The sequence below is a fragment of the Hippopotamus amphibius genome, chromosome 6 (genome assembly GCF_030028045.1).
Source record: "Hippopotamus amphibius kiboko isolate mHipAmp2 chromosome 6, mHipAmp2.hap2, whole genome shotgun sequence".
NCBI lineage: Eukaryota > Metazoa > Chordata > Mammalia > Artiodactyla > Hippopotamidae > Hippopotamus > Hippopotamus amphibius.
This window is the reverse complement of record NC_080191.1, coordinates 134,852,861-134,877,267: the sequence shown is the minus strand read 5'-3', so window position 1 is coordinate 134,877,267 and position 24,407 is coordinate 134,852,861. Positions and strand designations below refer to the sequence as shown.

At 39.8% G+C, this 24,407-nt stretch overlaps 1 protein-coding gene and 1 long non-coding RNA gene across 2 annotated transcripts in view; one reads left to right on the top strand and one right to left on the bottom strand.

Moving 5' to 3' along the window:
* Positions 1–16,232, top strand: part of LOC130855786 (uncharacterized) — a 46,378-nt gene extending 30,146 nt beyond the window's left edge. The window contains exon 3 of the long non-coding RNA XR_009054374.1: positions 14,232–16,232. This is a non-coding gene — a long non-coding RNA (uncharacterized LOC130855786). The remainder of the gene's footprint in view (positions 1–14,231) is intronic.
* Positions 1–24,407, bottom strand: part of KCNAB1 (potassium voltage-gated channel subfamily A regulatory beta subunit 1) — a 254,952-nt gene that overhangs the window by 185,196 nt on the left and 45,349 nt on the right. The window lies entirely within an intron of this gene.

Sequence of the window (24,407 nt, the reverse complement as noted above, 5' to 3'; positions counted from 1 at the left end):
GTGGTGATGTGGTGGTGTAAAGGGAAAAAGAAATGTAGATATAAAAGGAAGCTGGCTTCCTCCACAGTCACACCTTGTTTGAAATTTGTGTGTTTGTCGGGGATAGGGTATTATTGAGGGGACTTTGCCAGGCATTTGGGCGGTGTCCCTGGAGGAACTGAGGGTGGCCTAAGCTCAACTGGGAGCATGGGCTGTGTGGGGGGCAGGGAGCAGCTACCAGGGGGTGGCTTTGATATGGTATAAACCCTTCCTAACATACACTAGGTAGTGTTTTCACGTTGACAGCTGTGACCCATTAGTTTGTCATAAAATCTATTTTAAAGGTCACATCCAGTATTTCTAAGCAGGATAAAATGGCATGGAATGGAACAGAATAGAAAATATCAGAGTCCTTCCTGTATGTAAGGATAATTACTGTTTTATGAAACTTTGGTTTATTGTATGCATGTATATGTATGTGTTTATTGGTTTACAATGGAAAGTATATTTCTTTCTATACTTATGGTCAACAAATTTGAAAGCCAATGGATTAAACGTCTTTGCAACAGAATAAAAAATAAATTTTGTTGGACACAGCATTGTGTGGCACCATGAGACAGGCCACAAGGAGAAAAGCCTCAATCTCAGCCTGACAAAGCTTAAGGACTGATTGGGCTGTAAGAGCAACAGGCCTAAGAGGAGTAGAAGGTATGACAGTGTGTGTACTGATGTTCAGTGTCAAGAGTCAGGCTTTAAATGCAGTACAAATTCAGAGAAAGACAATGAGGTTAAGATGCTGAGAGCTGAGTTTACCACTTCAACTTAGCTTTTTCTTGGTATTCACCCCAAACTTGGTATGAGTCTGATGGGTTTATGGGCCTAAAAAGAACTCCCCCCAGGTCTAGATCTGGTTTTTATTTATTTAATTATTTTTTAGCTCTTTATTGGAGTATAATTGCTTTACACTGTTGTGCCAGTTTTTGCTGTACAACAAAGTGAATCAGCTGCATTTATACATATATCCCGTCCCTCTTGAGCCTCCCTCCCACTGGCCTCCTTATCCCACCCCTCTAGGTCCTCACCCATCATCGAGTTGATCTCCCTGTGTTATGCAGCAGCTTCCCACTAGGTATCTATTCTACATTTGGTAGTGTACATATGTCAATGTTACTTTCTCACTGTGCCAGCTTCCCCTTCATGCCCCACCCCCACCCCATGTGCTCAAGTCCATTCTCTACATCTGCATCTTTATTCTTGCTCTGTCACTGGGTTCATCAGTACCATTTTTTTAGATTCCATATATATGAGTTAGCATATGGTATTTGTTTTTCTCTTTCTGGCTTACTTCGCTCTGTATGACAGACTCTAGGTCCATCCACTTCATTAAAAATAACTCAATTTCATTCCTTTTTATGGCTGCAAATATTCCATTGTATATATGTGCCACATCTTCTTTATCCATTCATCTGTTGATGGGCATTTAGGTTGCTTTCATGTCCTGGCTATTGTAAATAGTGCTGCAGTGAACACTGTGGTACATGTTTCTTTTTGGATTATGGTTTTCTCTGGGTATATGCCCAAAAGTGGGATTGTTGGGTCCTATGGTAGTTCTATTTTTAGTTTTTTTAAGGAACCTCCATACTGTTTTCCATAGTGGCTGTATCAATTTGCATTCCCGTCAACAGTGCAGTAGAGTTCCCTTTTCTCCACACCCTCTCCAGCATTTATTGTTTCTAGTTTTTTTGATGATGGCCAGTCTGACCAGAGTGAGGTGATACCTCATTGTGTCTTTGACTTGCACTTCTCTAATGATTAGTGATGGTGAGCATCTTTTCATGTGTTTGTTAGCCAGCTGCATGTCTTGTTTGGAGAAATGTCTGTTTAGGTCTTCTGCCCATTTGTGGATTGGGTTATTTGCTTTTTTGGTATTCAGCTGCATGAGCTGCTTGTATATTTTGGAGATTAATCCTTTGTCCGTTGCTTCATTGGCAAATATTTTCTCCCATTCTGAGGGTTGTCTTCTAGTCTTATTTATGGTTTCTTCTTCTGTGCAAAAGCTTTTAAGTTTCATTAGGTCCCATGTGTTTTTTCTTGGTTTTGTTTCCATGATTCTAGGAGGTGGGTCAAAAAGGATCTTGCTTTGATGTGTGTTATAGAGTGTTCTGCCTATGTTTTCCTCTAAGAGTTTTATAGTATCTGGCCTTGCATTTAGGTCTTTAAGCCATTTTGAGTTTCTTTTTGTGTATGGTGTTAGAAAGTGTTCTAATTTCATTCTTTTACATGTTGCTGTCCAATTTTCCCAGCACCACTTATTGAAGAGGCTGTCTTTTTTCCATTGTATATTCTTGCCTCCTTTGTCAAAGATAAGGTGCCCGTATGTGGGTGAGTTTATCTCTGGGCTCTCTATTGTGTTCCATTGATTTATATTTCTATTTTTGTGCCAGTACCATACTGTTTTGATCACTGTAGCCTTGTACTATAGTTTGAAGTCAGGGAGCCTGATTCCTCCAGCTCTGTCTTTCCTTCTCAAGATTGCTTTGTCTATTCAGGGTCTTTTGTGTTTCCATACAAATTGTAAAATTTCTTGTTCTAGTTCTGTGAAAAAAATGCCATTGGTAATTTTATAGGGATTGCATTGAATCTGTAGATTGCTTTGGTAGGATAGTCATTTTCACAGCGTTGATTCTTCCAATCCAAGAACATGGTCTGTCTCTCCATCTGTTTGCAATTGTCTTTGATTTCTTTCATCAGTGTCTTATAGTTTTCTGCATACAGGTCTTTTGCCTCCTTAGGTAGGTTTATTTCTAGGTATTTTATTCTTTTTGTTGCAATGGTAAATGGGAGTGTTTCCTTAATTTCTCTTTCTGATCTTTCATTGTTAGCGTATAGGAATGCAAGAGATTTCTGTGCATTAATTTTGTATCCTGCTACTTTACTAAATTCATCGATTAGCACTAGCAGTTTTCTGGTCAAATCTTTAGGGTTTTCTATGTATAATATCATGTCATCTGCAAAGAGTGACAATTTTACTTCTTTTCCAATTTGTATTCCTTTTATTTCTTTTTCTTCTCTGATTGCTGTGGCTAACACTTCCAAAACTATGTTAAATAACAGTGTGAGAGTGGGCACCCTTGTCTTATTCCTGTTCTTAGAAGGAATTCTTTCAGTTTTTCACCACTGAGAATGATGTTGGCTCTTGGTTTGCCATATATGGCTTTTATTATGTTGAGGTAATTTCCTTCTATGCCCATCTTCTAGAGAGTTTTTATCATAAATGGATGTTGAATTTTGTCAAAAGCTTTTTCTGCATCTATTGAAATGATCATATGGTTTTTATCCTTCAGTTTGTTAATATGATGTATCACATCGATTGATTTGCATATATTGAAGAGTCCTTGCATTCCAGGGATAAACCCCACTTGATCATGGTGTATGATCTTTTTAATGTGCTACTGGATTCTGTTTGCTAGTATTTTGTTGAGGATTTTTGTATCTATGTTCATCAATGACATTGGCCCGTAATTTTCTTCTTTTGTGACATCTTTGCCTGGTTTTGGTGTCAGGGTGATGGTGGCCTCGTAGAATGTGTTTGGGAGTGTTCCTCCTTCTACTATATTTTGGAAGAGTTTGAGAAGGGTAGGTGTTAGCTCTTCTCTAAATGTTTGATAGAATTCACCTGTGAAGACATGTGGCCCTGGACTTTTGTTTGTTGGAGGATTTTTAATCACAGTTTCAGTTTCAGTGATTGTGATTGGTCTGGTCATATTTTCTATTTCTTCCTGGTTCAATCTTGGAAGATTGTACTTTTCTAAGAATTTACCCATTTCTTCCAGGTTGTCCAATTTATTGGCATATAGTTGCTTGTAGTCATCTCTCATGATCCTTTGTATTTCTGCGGTGTCAGTTGTTACTTCTTTTTCATTTCTAATTCTGTTGATTTGCATCTTCTCCCTTTTTTTCCTGGAGTCTGGCTAATGGTTTATGAATTTTGTTTATCTTCTCAAAGAACCAGCTTTCAGTTTTATTGATCTTTGCTATCATTTCCTTCATTGAGAGTTGACAACTTTCTATAGGATTTCAACCCTATGCCTTACCCATAAATAAAGGTATGTACCCTAAGAGAAACTAACATGTATATGTTAAATATATGTTTATACATAGCGTGGCTTTATATTACAAAGGAAGTTTTTATATTCCTTGTACAGTCTCGTTTATAAGTACATTTCAAATGGTTAAATTTACCATAAAAATATGCTTACATGTAAAAATATGATACAATTTCCCAATCAGCATATTGTATAAAGGGAAGAGGGTCTCTTTTCATTGATAATCATTTGATAAGACCAAGATTTCTCCTCCACTCACCCTTATTTGGAGCAGTGGGTAGCAGTGGAGGAGGGGGTGTTAGAAGAGTTTAATACTCTGAGTAAAAAACAACAACAAGAAAAGTGAAATATTCTGCTATTACATGTCAGGAAGAAGCAACTACTATCTTGGCAGCAAAGATGGCCAGTAAGGAAATAGCAATAAAGGTCTGGGCAGGCACCCAAATTATACAACCTATTTCCTCTCCTCACACTCACTGAGTTGGCCTATCAGTTGAGATCATCACAGGCCCACTGAAGATTGCAGGTGGTGATTCTGCCTACAAGGTTCCTACACTGGCTACTTATTTCCGATAGCTTTGTCTGAGGGGGCAAGAGGGCATTCCAGCTGGAAGCCTGAGGGAGGCACCTGGAACTCTTAGGAAAGGAGCTTCCCACAGGGGATGGTGGATTGCAGTGGTTTTCAAAGGCCCCCTTACTCTGCAAGAGGTGTCATGGGGGGTCAGTGGTCAAGAGTTTTTCCTCCCTTTCAGAAGGAATCCTGAGTCACTGCTAACAACTCTAGGGATTTTAATTTTTTAGCTTATCCAGAGTCAGTTTCCATCGGAATTTTCCTGTTACTTAAGCTGAATGCTATTCAAGATGGACTTTTCCACTGGGCCCTAGTAAAGGATATTTCAGAGTCACGCTTATATCTAGGCAACAAGATGTGTATGATTCTTCTGTGGGTCCCTCAGAAATGCTTCTGTTCTAATATTAAGAAGTAATGCCTCCCCCAGTTACCTTTGATACAAACCATGAGAATACACAGTACTTTAACTCCAGAAATTGTTTTTACATTCACAATCATATTTGATGTTTATGATAAGCTTGAGAGAAGTTGAGCAGATGTTACTCTCCACCGTCACAGGTGAGAGAATGGAGACACAGAAGCTTGAGAGGAGTTTCCCTCCTTTGACTAGGCAGCAGAAAGATGTGGAATGAATCAGCATCCTTCTCTCTAGGATCCACACAGTGGGAGGACAAGCGGCCATGAAACCAGAGTGAGGCTTATTATCCCAATGCCTGTGAGCTCTCTACCCTCCACTGGGTCCTATAGGTCCCAGGGGCACAAAGAGAAGGCACCCACCCTGGGGCAGGTCTGCGACTGCTACCAGGACACTCCATAGCACATACCTGCTGCCTGCTTGGGTAAAAGGTCAGTAGATGGACACAGGAGTTACTGTGACTGAAATGGACTGGTCTTTTGGCTGAAATGAAGTAGGCAGAGCTGTGCAGAGAGGCTATAACTTAGGCACTGGAGCCACGAATCTGAAGTTCCATTCATGGCTCTGCCTCTTACTACCTGTGAGGCTTTGGGCAGCTCAATTCACCTCTCTGAGCCCCAACTCTTATTCTGTGAAATGAGTTGATAGTCACCATCCAGGGATTTTGTAAAGATCAGAAGTTTGCACATGGTAGTCAAATAACTGGGGGAAGGGTGCTATCACTACTTTCTCAGGCCCCAGCTGGGGCCTACTATAACAGCAATAAACCCTGTTGCTTTAAACTTTATTATGAGAAGTAAATAAAATAGTCTTTATGTTCCAGGATGTCAAAAAAGGGTGACTGTGGAACAAAACATTATTAATTATTTGCTAAAACAGACATACCATGCTTCCACCTGGAGTATAATATCAAGGCCCACATTCCTACTTTCTTGAACAAAATGTCACAATCATTTAGTGTAGACCAACCCCCTGGGTCATTCATATCCCTGTCCCTCCAACCTAGGCCAGGTTCCTGCCTGCCTCTTCCAATCTGAGCTGCCTCCCCACCCCTCATTACACCCCCTCCTGGGAATAATTTTCTCCTTCTGGGAATTTCTCTATATTTTGATTTTATCTTCTTGAAGGCGTGTGTTAGAAGTATTGGTGGGTTTCAGTGGTGGTGTGATAGTATCATGGTCAGGGGTCCTAGAAGGGCCCAACCCTGCCCTCTGGCATACTGCCTGCCCATCCCACAACCCCAAGGGAGTTACAAGCACAGGACAAGGACACACTTCAGAGGAGCAATGAGCAAACTGCTCACTGTGCCGCCAGCTGGGATCCGCTGGCAATCCTGGAGCCGAATCATGGGAAAAGGATAGAGATCTAAAGGGTCTGTGTTTCCCTGCTTAAGTTTAAACCTGAAATTTGCCACACTCTGAAAGGCTTAATGAAGAGAAAGGAAGTGGAAATGGCAACAAAAGCATAAAATGACTGCCTTCTCAGGTGAAAGTGGGCCATCATCTTCCAACCTAAGAGAGAGGAAAGAGAGTTCCGCGCTCATCTGCAAAACCTTTGAACAAGCAGAAGAACCCTGCCCACTAGCAACCCGGCAGACTTGACCTAATTAATGTGTCCTGGAACTTAATCCGTCAGATTTGTGACTCCCTCTCTGAGGGGCAGACAGTGAGGGGAGAGGCATGGAGATGGGTGTCCTGTCATCTCTGGAGGCCAGCAGCACGTGTCAAGCAGCACTGGCACCTCGTTGCTGGTATATACATCCTCTTCCCAGCCAGACTGTGAGCTTCCTAAGTATGGGATCTGCTGTTAGTTCATACTGCACAGTGTTTGGAACAGAGACATAGGCAATACTTTGAATGGGGAACAGGATAAAGGAAGAAAACTGGTGTTTATCAAACATAGGCTATGTAGCTATGCCAGGCTCTGAACTCTCACTGTATTTAATTCTCACAACAATTGTTTGAGATAGGCGTTGCTGCTTCCCTTCCACGCGTTAGGTTGGGTAGCTTACCTAAGTTTACTAGTGACAACTACCAAGTGGAGAGGGTAGGGCTTGAACCCAGATTTGTCTAACTCCAAGTCTGTTCTCTTTATGCTCACCATGCTGTCCTAGAAGCTCCCAGAATAGAGGGAAACGTACCAATGACCATGCATGCACCACATGTACATGTCATGGGACATGGTACAGTGATCACAGGGCATCACACATCACTGGGTGTGCTACAGCTCTGCAAAAGGGACTTTATTAGTGGAGAAGGCAGTGTCTACTGGTGCCGCTAGGCTCCTGGGGGAGGACAGACGAGGGGAAGAAGGAAAAGGAAACAGAAGGAGGGGTGAAGGAATAAGAAAAAAGAAAGACAGAGGATAAAAGACAAGTACAGGGGACTTCCCTGTTGGCACAGTAGTTAAGAATCCGCCTGCCAATGCAGGGGACACAGATTTGAGCCCTGGTCCAGGAAGATTCTACATGCCGCAAAGCAACTAAGCCCGAGTGCCACAACTACTGAGCCTGTGCTCTAGAGCCTGCAAGCCACAATTACTGAGCCCACGTGCTGCAGTTACTGAAGCCCGTGCGCCTAGAGGCCACGCTCCACAACAAAAGAAGCCACTGCAATGAGAAGCCCCCACACCAAAAACAAGAGTATCCCCCTGCTCACTGCAACTAGAGAAAGACTGTGTGCAGCAATGAAGACCCAACGCAGCCAATAAATAAGTAAATAAATGAATAAATTTATATATATATAAAAGACAAGTGCAGGAAAAAAGAAGAAAGTGGGGAAGAAAGAAAGTGAAAGCAAGTCAAAGATATTACTCAGCTCTCTGACTCTGATAAGAAATGCTCTCACCTCTCTTGGTAAATAGCTCTGAATCCACCCACCCCCTACTCTTCAAAAGAGCAAACTTCAGTGTCCCCAAATGATGATTTATTTCCAGTTTATCTCACTTATATATAACAAAACTTTACTTCCAGAGGAGGAGTTTTGATGTCTTCAGGCAGAAATAAACAATTTGAATAATTTCTGTGCATCTAAATGCTATGTGAATTATGTCAAAATTAGTGAGATTGGTAGCAAAGGCAAAAAAAAAAAAGAGACAATAATGGTGACAGTAATAGCAGTACTTTAAGACACCGATTTTTACTTGCCTACCAATTCTGTTACACTGCAATAGCATTCTCACTGGCAGTTATGCCCCATCCTTACACAATCAGTGGCTATAAACATATACTCTAATCTAATCTGCATTTATCACAAAAACTTTTAGTTTTGAAATTGTAGTCCCTGGATATCTCATGTGAAACTTGCTTATGGACCTGAGTATAACTGAGTTGTGATGTATCAACTCATTGAACTCCATAACTATTTCCTCAAACTAGGCTGTCCAATGGGCATCCTCCTTTCCTGTCCACTTCTTGTATTTTTTTCTCGTGGTAAAGACTTGTTGAAAAGAGAAAAATCTCCAAGAGAAGAGGACTGACTACTAGCTCTCTTATAATCACCATAAATCATGTCCTGGTTTAATCTCTGGAAATTTACGAGGGTCACATATGTACAAATAAAGTATTCTAATTTTTCACCACTATAAACATCAGCAACCTAATTTCCTTAATCTGTGCCATCCTGAATATATAAAAATCCATGGACTATCAGAAGTAAGCTCAAAATTCTCTTCAAGTTGCTGTCCAGAGTTTTAGTCTGTAGATGAGCTTTGTTGTTGCTCCCCATCTATCATGAAACTAGTTCAATAACAACCAAGATGTTAGAACTATGGTTAGCAGTATTGTTACTCTTAAATATGTTCTCAATTACAAAAATTAAATTAGACATATAATTATAGTTCCTTGGGTTGTAATCAATGTTTCTGATATTTTATTCATAAGTAGGTAACCACAAATCAAACTCATAAAAATGTAAAATACACAATGTTGGCCAAAGGGATGTAAAGCTATTATTTTCATATCTGTGTGATGCAAAACAAACAAACAAACAAACTCCAAAACAGCTTTATAGCATTCCACTTCAAACAGGCCTTTGTGCTCTTATCATATCTAAGCAAAATTCTGATTCATTAGCTAAGGTTTTATAATAGGTTCATATTATAAAATACCAAACAACAGATGAAATGCTGACAGAGAAGAAGAAAATGGAGGCTCTTCCTTGAGGTATCTCAGTGTCAGTTGAAAACAACATCTTCCGAAAGCCTGCAAGTCCTAACTCGATTGTTCCTGGAGACCCAGAAAATATCTGGATATCGATAGGTTAGTGCTTTATTTTTCACAAATAATTTTGAGAAGTACTATGTACTAGGCAGTGTGCTGGTGGTAAAATAGAGCTATAGCCCTCAAGTGCAAGGAGCTCACAGTCTAGGGAAAATCAGACATAGATATAAATAATGAAATCCCACGTAAGGATAACAGAGGTGTCATGTGCTAAGTGTTGTAATCCATGTGTGTATGAAGTAAAGTGGGAACTCAAAGCCACCCTCCTCAGGTCAAGGTAGATGCAAAGGCAAAGTAATGAAGGAGGTAAGGAAGAGAGGGGTGCGAACTCGCAGAGAGAAGGAAGAGGAAGTGGGAACAGAGTCTAGAGGTATAAGGGAGAGTTTTCTAGCTGAAAGAAGAATAAGGGAAAGAGCATTCCACGATGAAAGAATAGCAAGGGACAAGCCAGGGAGGAGTGGGAAAGAACAGTGCATTAGGGAATCTAGAAGACCTGGTGAGAAGCACCCAACAACAGGAGTGAGCACATGGACAGCTATATCTGTCGAGAGAGCAACTGGGGTTTTAGCCCTTACCCAGAGAAGTAACCGGAACACGTTTGTTTTTAGAAGCAGACTGTAGCAATTTAGCAGCAAGTTCTAGCACAAATTTGGAGGAGGGGCAAGGCTGGAGTCAGGGAAATGATCAAGAGGAAAGTATCTGATCTTAGCACTGAGATTGTCTGGAAGTTGAGGGAATACAGGTGGAATTTCCGGTTCAAGCTTAAACATTCACAAAAGGTGCACATGGTCCACAGCAAGTTCGGATGGGTGTAGTGGGGAGGGTCCCAGGTCCCAGAAAAGGCTGGGTGCAGGGGCTGAGATGTGAAGAAGAAGGCCAAAATGGGAAGCTAAGTATCATGATTTCTGAGTAGGCTTGACTTCCACTTATACAAGAAAAAAGCTAAAGTTAAATTAAAAAAAAAATCCAAAGGAAAATCAAAGGTTAAACTAAGATTTGTTAGGCAGCTTTTAGAGGCTTGGCACAGCACCAGCCAACATCATATACCTTTTCTTTCTTCACCCTCACAGTAGCTACCATGTATAGGAACTGGTGTCTTTTTGCAGGTGTAGAAACTGAAACAAATAAAATAACTGGTCCAAAGCTTCACTATTCACAAGGGGAAAGCAGAACTTTGCTCCCAGGTCTGTGTGCCTCTGAACCCATGCTGCAAGCAAGAGGAAAAGGAAGGAGAAGGCTTCTCCACCAGCCTTGGTGTTGAGGCGCCCACAGCATCATTCTATCAATACATTATTTGTTTGTCAAAAGCTTGGAGCCAGGGAGATGGATCCTCAGGTCAACAAAGGCTACTTATTGATGGTGTAGCTGGTCCACTAGGCTCTGTGTCTCTATTTCCCTGACCCTTTGCTGCCACAATTGGGAATGTTCATTTCTTCTAAAATAAAGAGAGGAACATACTCTCTACACCAAAATTAATTTCAGAGAAATCAAGGACTTAAATGTAAAAAAATGAAACCTAAAAAGTTTAGAGGAAAATTTGGGATTTAAAAAACTATCTAGAACAACTTTCAAAGCATGACATAAAATCTAAAGCCTGATACATTTGACTACATAAAAACTAAACATTTCTGGAAAAATCCATCTTGTATACAGAAAGATAATTTTCTTAATAAACAATAAAGAGCTCTAACACATCAATATGAAAAGACCAACAACCCAATTGAAAAATGAACACTTTCATAGAAAGTTGAGAGAAAACGGAAACACAAATGAATTTATATATGTGAAAAGACAAAAATTAAAACTTCACTGTGATACCCCTTTATCAGATTAACAAAGATCAAAAAGTTTGTTATTATTTATTACTACAGTATGGGAAACAGACATTCTCAAACATCATCCGTAGGAGTATATTATGATGCTATCTTGTTACAGACTGATTTGGCAATACGCATGGAAAATTTAAATAGGCTTTCCATGTGACCATGCAATTTTACTTCTAGAAATTTCTCCTATGATTATACTTAACACCTGTACATAAAAATGCATGTATCATCTGTCATACAGAGTGAAGTAAGCCAGAAAGAGAAAAACAAATACTGTATGCTAACACATATATATGGAATCTGAAGAAATGGTACTGATGAAACCAGTGACAGGCAAGAGTGGAGATACAGAAGTAGAGAATGGACTTGAGGACACGGGGCTGAGGTGAGGGGCAAAGGGGAAGTTGGGACGAGGTGAGAGAGTAGCATAGACATGTTTACACTACCAGCTGTAAAACAGATAGCTAGTGGGAAGTTGCTGTATAACAAGAGGAGATCAACTTCATAGGAGATGCCTTGGAGGGCCTGGATGGGGAGGGTGGGGTGCAGTCGCGGGAGGGAGGGGATATGGGGATATGTGTGTAGATGCAGCCGATTCACTTTGGTGTACCTCAGAGACGGGTACAAGAGTGTAAAGCAAATATATTCCAATAAAGAGTTTTAAAAAAATGCATGTATCATGCTGATCAGTGCAGTGATTGTGTTTGCGAGCAGAAAAGAACTAGGAACAATTTAAATATTTATTGATCAGAACCCTCCTAAGCCAGTTATAATATAGCTACACAAAGAATATTCTACTAAAATGAGGAAGATACATACTGAAGTCACCTGATTTCCAAGATATATTTTTAAAGGAAAGAAGAAAGATGAAGAACAACATAACATACCATCATATTTTAAGGAAAAAGGTATACATGTGTGTACATGTGTATATTTGTCTATTCATAAGCTATTAAAATGCAAGGAAGGTGGAGGAAGTAAGGACAGATAAGGGAGGGAGATTTACTTGTCACTCTACCCTTTTTTATTGTTTGAACTTTTTTTTTTTTTTTTACTATATGCATTTATTTCCTCTTCCAAAATAAAAGGAGGAGGGCAATAACGAAGGGCAAAGGGAGTGAGCAATGATGCACAGGAAGGATAGGAGTGTAGGAACACTACCCAACCAGATTTTAGCCCTGTTCCCATTTATCTCTGGCCAGCTTCAAAGCTCCTTGAGGCTTCACTCTGTAAGGCCAACCCCACAAAGGTTGACTAAGGGACCAAGAAAAAGCTAAGAAATATTTTACAGTTAGGCTTCCTACCAATCTCAGCTTTGAAAACTTAGAAATGAACAATTAATCATAAAATCCGAGGTGAAGCTGGTCTCCCCAGAGGAAGTCACAAATCATAGGTAGTACTATGTTGTCATCTTCCTTAACCTAAGCATAAATCAGTTTTCATAATGATCAATCACAATTTCATTATTACTTTAAAATTTTACCAAATGGGTTTGTATCACAATAGCCATCTTTTCTGGAGAAAAAAAAAAAAAAATCAGGCCTCTTGGTCTGACCATGGTCTTGTTCTGACTGTGGTCTGAGCACTGGATAGAAACCACTGCATTTCCAGGGAAGGTAGAAGTTTACTGAGTATGGAGTCCTCGGCCTCATCTGGCAGATGGAGACACGTTGCCGAAACCCAGGGACACAGAAAGGCCTTTGTGCCCAGGAGCCACACAAGGTCCCAGCTCAGTTAACAATCCCCCCGTTTTCTTTGATCCTCCTCAGTCTTGAGGAGAACAGGTTTTGGACAAGAAAGGGAATATTATTTTGGATAGAGATGTTAAATCATAAACTCAGCTGAGGAACTAGGTTTTAGGGGGGCTTAGTTTCAATCATCTGCCAAATGCCAAGACATCCTGGGTGGAAAAGTTGTGCTTGTGCAGGAACAGACCATAACAAATACTGTCCGGAACTAACCCTCACACTAGGGGGCGCACTATCTCGTTACAGACCAGTTTCAAGTAAATAACATGCACAGGTATATGAGTAAATACGGTAAAAACTAATCTGGTTAAAAGGCCAGAGTATAAAGGATCCACTTTATGAAAAGAAATTGGATGACTAAAGTTAGTGAAAACTCTTTGGCGAGGGAGTGGGATCCTGTGTGAAAGCAAGAAAAACATGTCATCAAGTGACATGCCTGACCTTTTTACTCATGTATAAAGTTCATTAGTGTTTCATATTTTAAAATACTACACCATTCAAGTAAAAGCACATCCACAATCTCGAATTAGGAATCCAAACACACAAAGCCAAGAAATAACCTTTTTAAAAACCAACTTATTGTAATTAAGAAACTCATATATTATTCATGGCTTATTATTTTAAATAAAATTTGTCAAGAGCTGTAACTGATCAAGATTAGGCTAGGTTAGAGTAATATTTACACGTGGCCACTTAAATGAAGGCTGCAGGGAAGCCGTATTGCATCCCAGACTTAGACCTCTGAGCTCAGCAACGTTCTGACAGAAGCAGGGAGAATTTCCAGATCCCTGATGACCTCTACCTAGGTACAGATCCCCCTCCCCACCCTTTTTTTTTTTTTCTGGCTGTGCTGCCTGTGGGATAATAGTTCCCTGACCAGGGACTGAACCTGGGCCCATGGCAGTGAATGCCAAGTCTTAACCACTGGACCATCAGGGAATTCCCAATCCCCTCTTTTACTGGTTGTCTGGCTTATCCCCATGGGTCTCAGAACACAAGACTGTTGGGAAAAATTTGACCCCCTATTGCCAAAACTTGGTGCATGGGGAATTCACCAACACTAGGGGTTTCCAGATGTCTGGATTTCAAGTACACGCAAACATTCTAAAAGAATTTAGGGGATGGACATAAGGTGGCTAACTTTTATTTTGCCATGAAATGCCCACCACCATCTGCTATCACCAGGCTTTCATAAATTAAAAAAAGCCTTTAAGACCACAAAAAAAGTGAAAGAAAACACTCTCTAAATTTTACTTAAAAAATCACATATATGCTGTCATTCATGTAAAATTAGATATGTATCTAAATGTAAAAGTATTTTTTAAATTATCCTAAGAAGGATACTTTTTTTTTTTTTAATTCTGCAGGTACTGTTGAAATCTTCCAGAACCATTGCGGGACCCTGGTCGGGTGGTTTGATCCCACTGATCTGCACAACGCCTGCCTGTTTCTTCCTTTTCCTCAGCTTGACTCTTTTCTAGTTGCCTCTGAATACCAAGCCCACACAGGAACATGCTGCCCATTTTTAGAATATCTATGGGATAAATGGGGTTAAGTGTTCAGAACAGAATCTCAGGTTTTAAGAACAAGTTAAAAACATGTGTTTGCAAAGCCAAGTCCATCACTTCAAGGCTTCTAAGAACTGGTTCCAGTGCCCGAGTGCTGACTGTGGATGAGGAGCCCCTCCCCAGCCATGTGCTGGGGCCAGAGCCACATCCACGCCTGTAGGAACATCATCCTGGGCTGAGGTGATAGCTATACTCACAATGCGGGGGAGGTACAGTCTCTTGCCCTTTTCTTTAAAAACAGCTTTAATAAGAAATAAGGGGCACATTCTAAAAGAGGAGCCCCAATCAGGGACTTAGAAGCAAGAATGCCAGGCTTTTTGCCACAAGCCTTGAAGACCTCAAAGCCTACTGTGTGTCCTGAGAGGAGAAGTGAGTGAGCTGAGGCTTACCAAAACCCTGAAGGACCGCTAAAAATGCTCGAGGGCCACAGAAGATGATGCTGTGAGCGCTCATTCACTCCACAGAGGTTTTCTTGTGTCAGGCATAGTCCTGGGCAGTCATGAAAGAATAGTCACTACTTGGGGCAGGTGATGTCCCGTGGCTGGTGACAACTAGGAGCAAAACTTCTCAGCTCTCCTTTTGAACCTGTCTTTCTCCTTGGGGGACAATGTTCTCAAGATGAAAATGTCAGAAGAAATGGCTCAAAGTGGCACTGACACCCAGCATTGGGGACAAGAATAAAACTGCCCTATGGCCATATAAATGCTCTGTTTGGAAGACTTCAGGGTCATCGTCAATGACCTTAGAGATTTAGACTCTAGAACTGGTCAGGGGTCTGGGAGAAATCATGGTGAGCAGAAGTGCCTGAAGAACAGAGACAGGCAAATGCTGCCCTGATTTTTTTTAAATGGGAAAAAAAATGGGCCCTGGAAGTGTTACATTGATAAGTCGGATGCTGATTTCTGGACTAGTGGTGTGTACTTAGCAGAGAAAAAGGTGATAATTCTTAATTACCCACTAGCATGGATAAGCCATGCAAAACTAGTCCTATTTTCTCACTTTTTATTGTTTTACTATGAAAGTGTAGCAGATGGGATATAGTTTGCAAAAAGCAAGTTTTAAAATTTTTATGTAACTATCTCAGGGTCTCATTTTCCAAAAACTTAATCTAACTATATTGGGGGAAAGTCAATGAAATATTATGATTTCAAAGTCATTATGCAATTAAAACTCTCTTATTCAGGTTTCATTTCCCTATTTACCTCCTTTCCCCTGGGACTGATTATAAGCTCTGGGTTTAAGCAAATGCCAGTGTTGAATGAAAAAAAGCATTTACTTCTACATCTTAATCTCGCCTGGTCTGCACTCCCTTGAAATGTAGAATTGACTGAAGGTAATCAAAGGATAGTTGCCTCTATGGCCACATCTACTAAGAGTCTCTGGTCTGGTCCTCCTACTGCTGTCTATTGGATGGTCCATGCCATTCTCTTCTCTGTTGTTCCCTCTCTGCAAAAATGGAATGGCTTCGGGACTTCCCTGGTGGCGCCGTGGTTAAGGATCCGCCTGCCAACGCAGGAGACATGGGTTCAATCCCTGGTCCAGGAAGATCCCACATGCCACAGAGCAACTAAACCTGTACGCCTCAACTACAGAGCCTGCACTTTAGAGCCTGCGTGCCGCAACTACTGAGCCCGCATGCTGCAACTACTGAAGCCTGCACAGCTAGAACCTGTGCTCCGCAACGAGAAGCCTCCATGATGAGAAGCCCGTGCACCACAAGGAAGAGTAGCCCCTGCTCACCACAACTAGAGAAAGCCCGCACGCAGCAATGAAGACCCAATACAGCCAAAAAAAAACCTCCCCCAAAAATAAAATAAAATAAATAAAGTAGCTCCTCTTTAAAAAAAAAATGCAATGGCTTTGTCTTCCCACTCTCTTAATCTTCTCAGCTTTACTTGGGACACTGGGAGAGCTCAGCTGCTCTCCTACTCTCCTTTTGGGCTACATAAGGTTCGTGTGGCTGCATTAGGACCATTTGTCCAATAGACCCCTTACAGCCCTCTCTATGTTACTATCCACACTAGCCCCATCTCATGCTTCTGGTGCAGGAGGCCAGCCTGCAAAGCAGCTCCCTCCCAAAGCTCTAGCTCAGTGTCAAGTCCCAGTTTCTCTCTACTCTTGGATCCCTAAAGGTAGAGTTCTGTTATCTCCCTCCTCTTCCTGATCTATGGCTGTAGGCAGGGGACATGCTCCTCCTACCCCTACCCCAGGATCTAACTCTCGTGCTTGCTTTCCACTTTCTCCTTCCTCTTCCCAGTTCAGAGTATCTTGATTTTGCATCCATACAAGGGGGATAGAGGGAAGAAGATGTAGTAGGATGGGGACTACCTCAGTCTGAAGGCATTTTAAATCTTTTCCTCTGCCTTTTGGCTTTCTGATCTTTAAAGTCAAGAGTTTCATGGTTATGTTCCTGGTTTCACAACTCCCTGGAAGTATTGGAGAACTTGAGTTGACTGGATGAATGCAAGGTACTCACCAGCAAAAATAAAGTGCAGCAAAAGTAAATTTGTAAAACTACACCATTACTTCCCACCTGGAAAACACCTCACTATAGAAAATTTGGACAATATAGAAAGGTAAATTCATTTCCCATTTAGATACTAGGTGCTCAGATATATTATTGGCAGATTAGAAAAATGATGTAAATATCAAATACCTTCATTCTGATAAGGGAAAGACTCACTAGAACTGTGGAGTCAAGTGGTTTTGTAGCTGACTGAACAACTTGCTTGAAGCTTAGTGAATTATAGATCAGTTTCTCCCTGGGAGAAAATCTTAATGCTGTGCAACACTGTTTTATACTGTATTGCATTCTGTTCAGCAAGTCTATTAATGATTTTGCTGAGAACAGAGGATGTAATTATCAAATTTGTAGTTGGCCCACAGCTAGGAAGGACAGACAGACTGGCTGCAATAATGGGCCGAGACTAACTTGATGAAAGTCTACTCGATAATAATTATATCTTGCAGTTATATTTAATATAATCATGTCATAACTACAGGATAGAGGTGACCCAGTTAAATAACAAAGGGACACCAAATTCATATCCTAGAAGACTTAACTATTATAGTGATACATGCCAGGAATAAGACACGACAACTGGAAAATCTAGTGGATTTGAGGCTGTGTTAATAGAAGATCTGCATCTGTAAGAAGTCTATATCTCATTGGAGTTTGTTTTAGAAAACAACATCTTCCTTCAATCCAACCTCTAAGTTTTATAGTTCCCCCTCAAAAGCACTCCATAACTCTTCACTGCCTCCAGAACAAAGCTCAAGCTCCTTTTATGGTGTACCATGCCCTCATGACCTACTTCAACTATCCAGCCTCATTTCCCATTGGTCTGGCTTCCTACCTGCTGTCCTATTCCAAACATGCAACTCCCTCCACATGCTTTTCTGGGCCTTTGTTTCTTTGTCCAGCTTGTCCTTGTCTAAAAATTCACCTCCGCTGTGAGGTATGGGAAAGTGTGGATGGGAAGGGATGCTGATTGTTGGGCCAGAATTGTTGGGAGTGAAGGTGCGGGGAACAGAATCCCATGGAGTGAGGAACTAGACAGCATGAGAGCACAGATGAACAGTAACAAACAAAGACAGGGCTTGTCCACATTCGGGGAAGCCCAGGTGCTGGGTGGGTGCCAAAGGGAAACATCAAAGCTATGATAGAGAGTCAAGGAGTTGAAGCAAAAGAGGTAAGTGGGAATGAGGGGAGCCTGCTACCTGGGATGTTTGCCTCCTTTGTTATCTTAATCATCTCCCAAAACTTTTAAAATCTTTATCTGTTCCATCTCTCCCGACTTCAAGATAGAGTTGACTACTCTCCTCCTTGTGGCAGCTCTGTACCCCGAATATTTCTCTATTAGATTGCATATGGCCCAGATTTCCAATTATCTGTTACATTTCCAATTCTCATACTAGACTGAACACTTGCTTGATGGTGGGGCCATGGTTTACCTATGTAATCTCAGGGTCCACCCCATAGTACTATATCTGTATCAGTAACACAGTATCTGACAATAGTACACACTATATAAATACACACACACACCTGTGAATTTAATATATATGTATATACACACACACATATATATACACATATGTATATAAGATATATTTAATAAATTAATGGTGCATTTACCTTGTTAAATCTTGCTTGAAAACAATATTTCTCAAGGTATAAGGCCAATGTTAGCCTGTAGGAATCAGTACATCCTGATCTATCTCATTATGAGAGAATCATCTTTTTTAAAAATATATTATTGAGTATAAAATGCTTTTCAATCCATGTTCTAAATTAGTCGTATCTATTCAAAGGCAAGGCATTTGGATCATATGGCTTCACTGTGTGCATTCCTGATTGCTTAGGGCCAATTTGGGTGAATTGTAAGTATCTGCTCAGAAGGAAATAAAATATCTTGTATTAACACAAAACCCTTCCACTGTCCTTCACATCTTGAATACGTGAGTGGGCTAAATCCCTACCATAGAAACATGTTATTTATCATTGCTTTCACATTTGCTTTTAGCGGATTTTTTAACATGCTTAAGGAGGCGAGTAAACTTTGAAAAGAATGACACCTTACTTAGACACAGAGAGGTTCATGGGCAAGCATTCTTATCAATTGTTTCTTATCTGCTTTTCAGAGCATGCAGTCTGAGCTACAACATTACAAATGTTCTTTCTACTCTTAGGGCTAATAAGCTTTAGTCATTCATTTGTTCTACAAATATTTATTGAGCACCCACTGTGTTAGGCACTATTTGAAGTACTGGGAATACATCAAATAACAGAATTGGCAACATTCTGCCTTCAAGGGCCTTATTATGTTCTAGTGGGGAGGGCAGAAAAACAATTCAAAAAATACACAATTTTATGCTAGGCAGTGATAAATACTATAATGAAAAATAAATGAGGTAAAAGGAAAGAGAAAGGCAGTAATTGCCATTTTAGACAATGTGTCCAGACAACACCTCAAGGAGGGGGTAATACTTGAGCACAGAACTGAATGAAGTGAGGAAGAGAGTTATGCTCATTGCTGGGTACAAGCATTCCAAGTAGAGGAAACAGCAAGTGCAAAAGTTCTGAGGCAGGAGCATGCTTGCAGTGTTTGAGGACTGGTGAGACTATATCACTGTTAGTATGGAGAATGAGTGTAATGGTGGTAAGAGCTGAGGTTGGAGAAGTTGCCAGAGGCCAGATCTTGCAGTCAGAGCAGAATTTTGGATTTTATTCTCAGTGTGATGGAAAGTCACTGGATATTTGAGCAGCCTTGTAACTGCTCAAATCAAATAATGTGATATGTATTTTAAAAGAGTCACTCTAGCTGCAGCAGAAGGAAGTGCAGTGTAAAGTCCAGATGTTTGTAGATGATAAGGAATGTGGTAGGACTGATGGACTCAACAGGCACCAGCTTCCTTACTTCAATTTGTTTGCAGTAGAAATAGCCTCTTGGTCAGCAAATGTTCTTGCCCAAGTTTCTGCCCTCTGGGAGGACTGCCCCATTAGCAGTCCTGTGATGACAGCAAGTTCTCATCTGCTGGTGTCAGCAAATAAGGCAGATCCATCTATCTTCTAACCCTTTGCATCCTGGTCTGGGATTTCCTTGAGGGGCTGACACTTCTGTTGTACTGGCTTGAGTCAACTAGAACCCCTATTTATCAGGCATGGAGGTTTTCTATTAATACAATTTATGAGAACCTTAGTTGCCTGACATTTTATTATCTAGAAACTCAGTTTATTAAACCAAACTCCAAGATGAGCATGTGTCAGATATGCTGATTCACTGCAGTATGAAAGAGAAGGGGCGCAAAGGCTATGCCTGTGGACCCCAGAGCCTTGTCTTCTAGCTGATCTTTCACACATCACTAGCTTTATGATGTCTAAACAAGACACACCTGCTGTAAGGTTAGGGTGCTGCTCTACCCAAGGTAGTATGTACTCTGGGCCACTGATCAGTGCTTGGTGGGGCTCTTCCCAATCCATTCGCAATGTGGTTTACAGTGACGAAGCAGCCAATAACACTTCCTGTAATGGCCAAGTAAGCTCCTATCAGAAGGATCTTTCTGAGGATAACAACTCTAGACAAAGTATTAAAAAAAGTCTAACTTTCCAAAGGCATCAAAGAATAACCAAAAGAACTTATACTATGGACAGTGTTGGGAGAAACAACCTGCCGTAAACCCTGAGTGCCCCTGCATGTCTCTCTGGGTATGTCTAGGAGGTAAGTCCCAGACTGCTCATTAACCTGAGCCATTACTCAGGGTTGAATTTGCAGTGACAAATCTTGAGGGATTACATAAGATCTCCCCAAGGGACAAAGAGTGGGAGTGTTAACTGCTTAATGTAGAAGAGGTAGATTCTTCAACCTCAGTATTCCTCTCCTGTAATGCAACCCACTGTGCGTGTGCGTAGACCTCCATCTGGGCCCATGGAGCCATTCATGTGGGACTTGGGGGCAAGGGAAATCAATGCTAGCATGTTGATACTCATGATGGTTGCTGTGCCCTTGTTTCTGACCCATGAAATAATCCCAGGCTTATTTATTAGTTTATGCATACAAAAAATCAAATCACAGACCTTGACAGAGGGAAGCAGACACTTGAAAGAAAGGAATGGCACTCGATGAATTTCCGGTTTTCATGACTTCTGGCCTGATAGCAGGTCTCAGTCTATGTCATGTGGAGTAGCCAAGACTCTGATAGAAAGCATGCAGTATTTCTGGCTTAAACAATCAGAGGGCAGAGTTTGGGACAACCATAGCCAGCGGAAAGTGAAAGATAATTCACAGAAATCAGAGAGTCCGAGGGAGGAACTATAAATTCTGTGTATTAATTCTGACCAAATATTTGCTGACCTCTGAACCATGCATTTGCAAGGCAGACTCCAAATGGCCCAGAAGAGACTAAAATTTAAGAAATAAGATTGCAGCAGCTGCCCAACAGCAGAGTTTGTACTTTGAATTCAATCAAGTTAATTGCCTTCTATAACAACATCAACAAAAACTCTTTGGAGAAATATAATAGCATTCAAATTCTTTACAACATAGAATACAATGTCCAGAATATAGTCCAAAATTATCTAACATACAAAGAAACAAGGAAATATGACCCATTCTCAAGATGAAAACAACCAACAGAGAATGACCCTAAGATAACTTAGATTATCAGACAAAATTGGAATTAGCAGACAAAAATTTTAAAGCAGCAATTATAACTTTGCTCAAGGATGGAAAGTAAAATATCTTCATAATGAAAAAAAGGTCATTTCAGATGATAGAAGCTACATAATGTTAAAAGATGCAAATTTCATAATTAAATAATACATTGTGTGAGAAAACAATTACTAGATGGGTTTAACATTAGAATGGAGATTACAGAGGAAAAACTCAATAAAATAAACTCAATAACTGGAGCTAGATGAATAGAAGATGCACAATTAAAATAAGATTTTAAGAAATGATCAGACCCTTGAGGACTTGGGAGATAATATTCAAAAGTCTAGCAATATGTAATTGAAAGTGAGAGAAGATATACTTTAAAAAGTAACAACTGAAAAAAAAGTAATGACTAAAAATTTCCAAAATTTGGTGAAGACATTAATTTATATATTCAAGAAGGTCAGCAAACCCTAAGTAGGATAAATACAAAGAAAATCATCTCTAGACACATTACAGACAAACTACTAAAAACCAAAGATATAGAAAAAAAACTTGAATGCAACCAAAGTTGCAATACATGACACATAATCAACAGAGTAACAATGATTCCAATCAACTAATTTCTCAGTAGAAAATATGAAAGCCAGAAACCAACAGAAAAACATCTTCAAATTACTGGGGAAAAACTTCAACCCAGAGTTCTATAAGCTACAAAACAAACACAAAATAAAAATATTTTTCAGATAAAAGAAAACTAAGAAAATGTATCACCAGCAGATATTTAGTATAAGAAATGCTACAGGAGTTTCTTAAAGTAGAAAAATAATAATACCAGACAGGAAATCTTTAGGAAAGAATGAAGAGTGTTGGAAATGATAAATATGTGGATAAATATAAAAGATGAATTTCTCTCTTAATTTCTTCAAAGTACATTTGACTCTATAAATTAAAAATTATAACATTGTTTTGAGAGATCAAAACATACATAATCTAAAGGGTATGTGGTAGCTATAAATGGATCTATATGTTTGCAAAGTTTCTATATTCTAAATACAGTGTTAAGATATTAAATCTAAGTAAAACATAAAAAGTTAAGGATGTATATTATACTCCCTAGGGCAACCACTTAAAAAATTATGCAAGGTGGTATTGCTAAAAAAATAAGTAAACTAAAATGCAATTTTTTTACAAATGCAATTTTAAACTGCCATAATAAGACAGTAAAAAAGATCAAAAGATCAAAAACCAGAAGGGACAAACAGAAAACATAATCCAAACATAAATCCAACATTATCAACAATTACATTAAATGTTAATAGACCAAACACTCCAACTAAAAGGCAGAGTTTGTTAGAATGGATAAAAAAGCAAGATCCAAATACATATTCTCTTCAAGAGATGCACTTTGTATATAAAGGTAAATTGAAAGTAAGTAGATGGATAAAGTTATACCATGCCAACCATAAGAAGAATGTTGGGATGGCTATATTAACATATATTAATATCAGATAAAATAAACTTTAAGACAAAGAGTATTATCAGAAATAAAGTGACACATTTTATAATGATAAAAATGTTCATCAGAAAAAGATAACAATTATATATATTATAATAACAGAACACCAAAATATGTGAAACAATTGAAAACTAGAGAGAAATAATTCCACTTTCAGCAACTAGACAAAAAAAAAATTTGTTAAAAATATCATAGTCTACATTGAAAGCCACCAACTAGAAAGCTCAACCTGCACAGTTGTCCATGGCAGTTTTCTAGGAGGAACTTTGGAATTTTACATATAGGAAATAAGTTTCAGAATAAACTAGACATGGCCATCATGGCACCAACCATGCCTCTAGTTCCCCTTAATGGAAAACATCCCACTCCTGACCTTGCTCTAGAAGCACTGAGGAAGTCATATTTTCAACATCAGAAGAATCCCACTCCCTGCTATTATCACCCTTGTACACTGAGAGATGCTGGACTAGAATGAGTGAGTACCTTCCTACAGGTGTTGAGATTTCTATACACTACCAGTGTTCTGACATATGGTGTCAAGGATTCTGCCTGAACAGAGACGATGGTCATAAACTGGACCTATCTGATGCTCTCCTGCAGAAATTCTAGCTAGGAGATATAAGAAAATGAGGTTATTGGCAGGTTGTATAAAAAGATATATTGAAATGTCATGGCAAAGAAAGTTACGAGTTATACGTTATAATAAGCAGATCCAATGTGATAGATGAAAAAATCCAGGAAAGAAGAAATGAATGAGCAAGTCAGAGGTGTAGAAGGGAACAGACAGCCAGAGAGTAGCTGAGTGTGACTCAGGGAGAAGCACCCACCATAGGTAGATGATGCACTAACTCTTGCTTCTGAGGTTTCTAGAGCTGCCCAGCACCTTCTTCAAGGGAGAACTGGCTGTTCTATGGTTATTTTCTGAGAAGTTCATGAGACTCTTGTCATTCATCATCCATTACATTGTGAGTATCTTAATAATAAACCCCATCTTCCTTGAGGCAAAGCAAAGCGGCCTTTGTGCAATTAAAAAATCTGAATAGGTCAAAGTTATTAGTAAAATTCAGGTTCTACTCATTGCTTACCAACTTTACTAGTTGGTAATGGAATTTTAATTTGGTGAAGATATTAATTTACAGATTCAAAAAGGTCAGCAAACCGCAAGCAAGATAAATACAAAGAAAACCATCCCAAAAGTACATCATAACCAAACTGCTAAAAACCAAAGACATAGAGAAAAACTTGAAAGCAGCCAAAGACACATGACACATCTTAGGCTTTCATATTATGCTGAAACTTTAT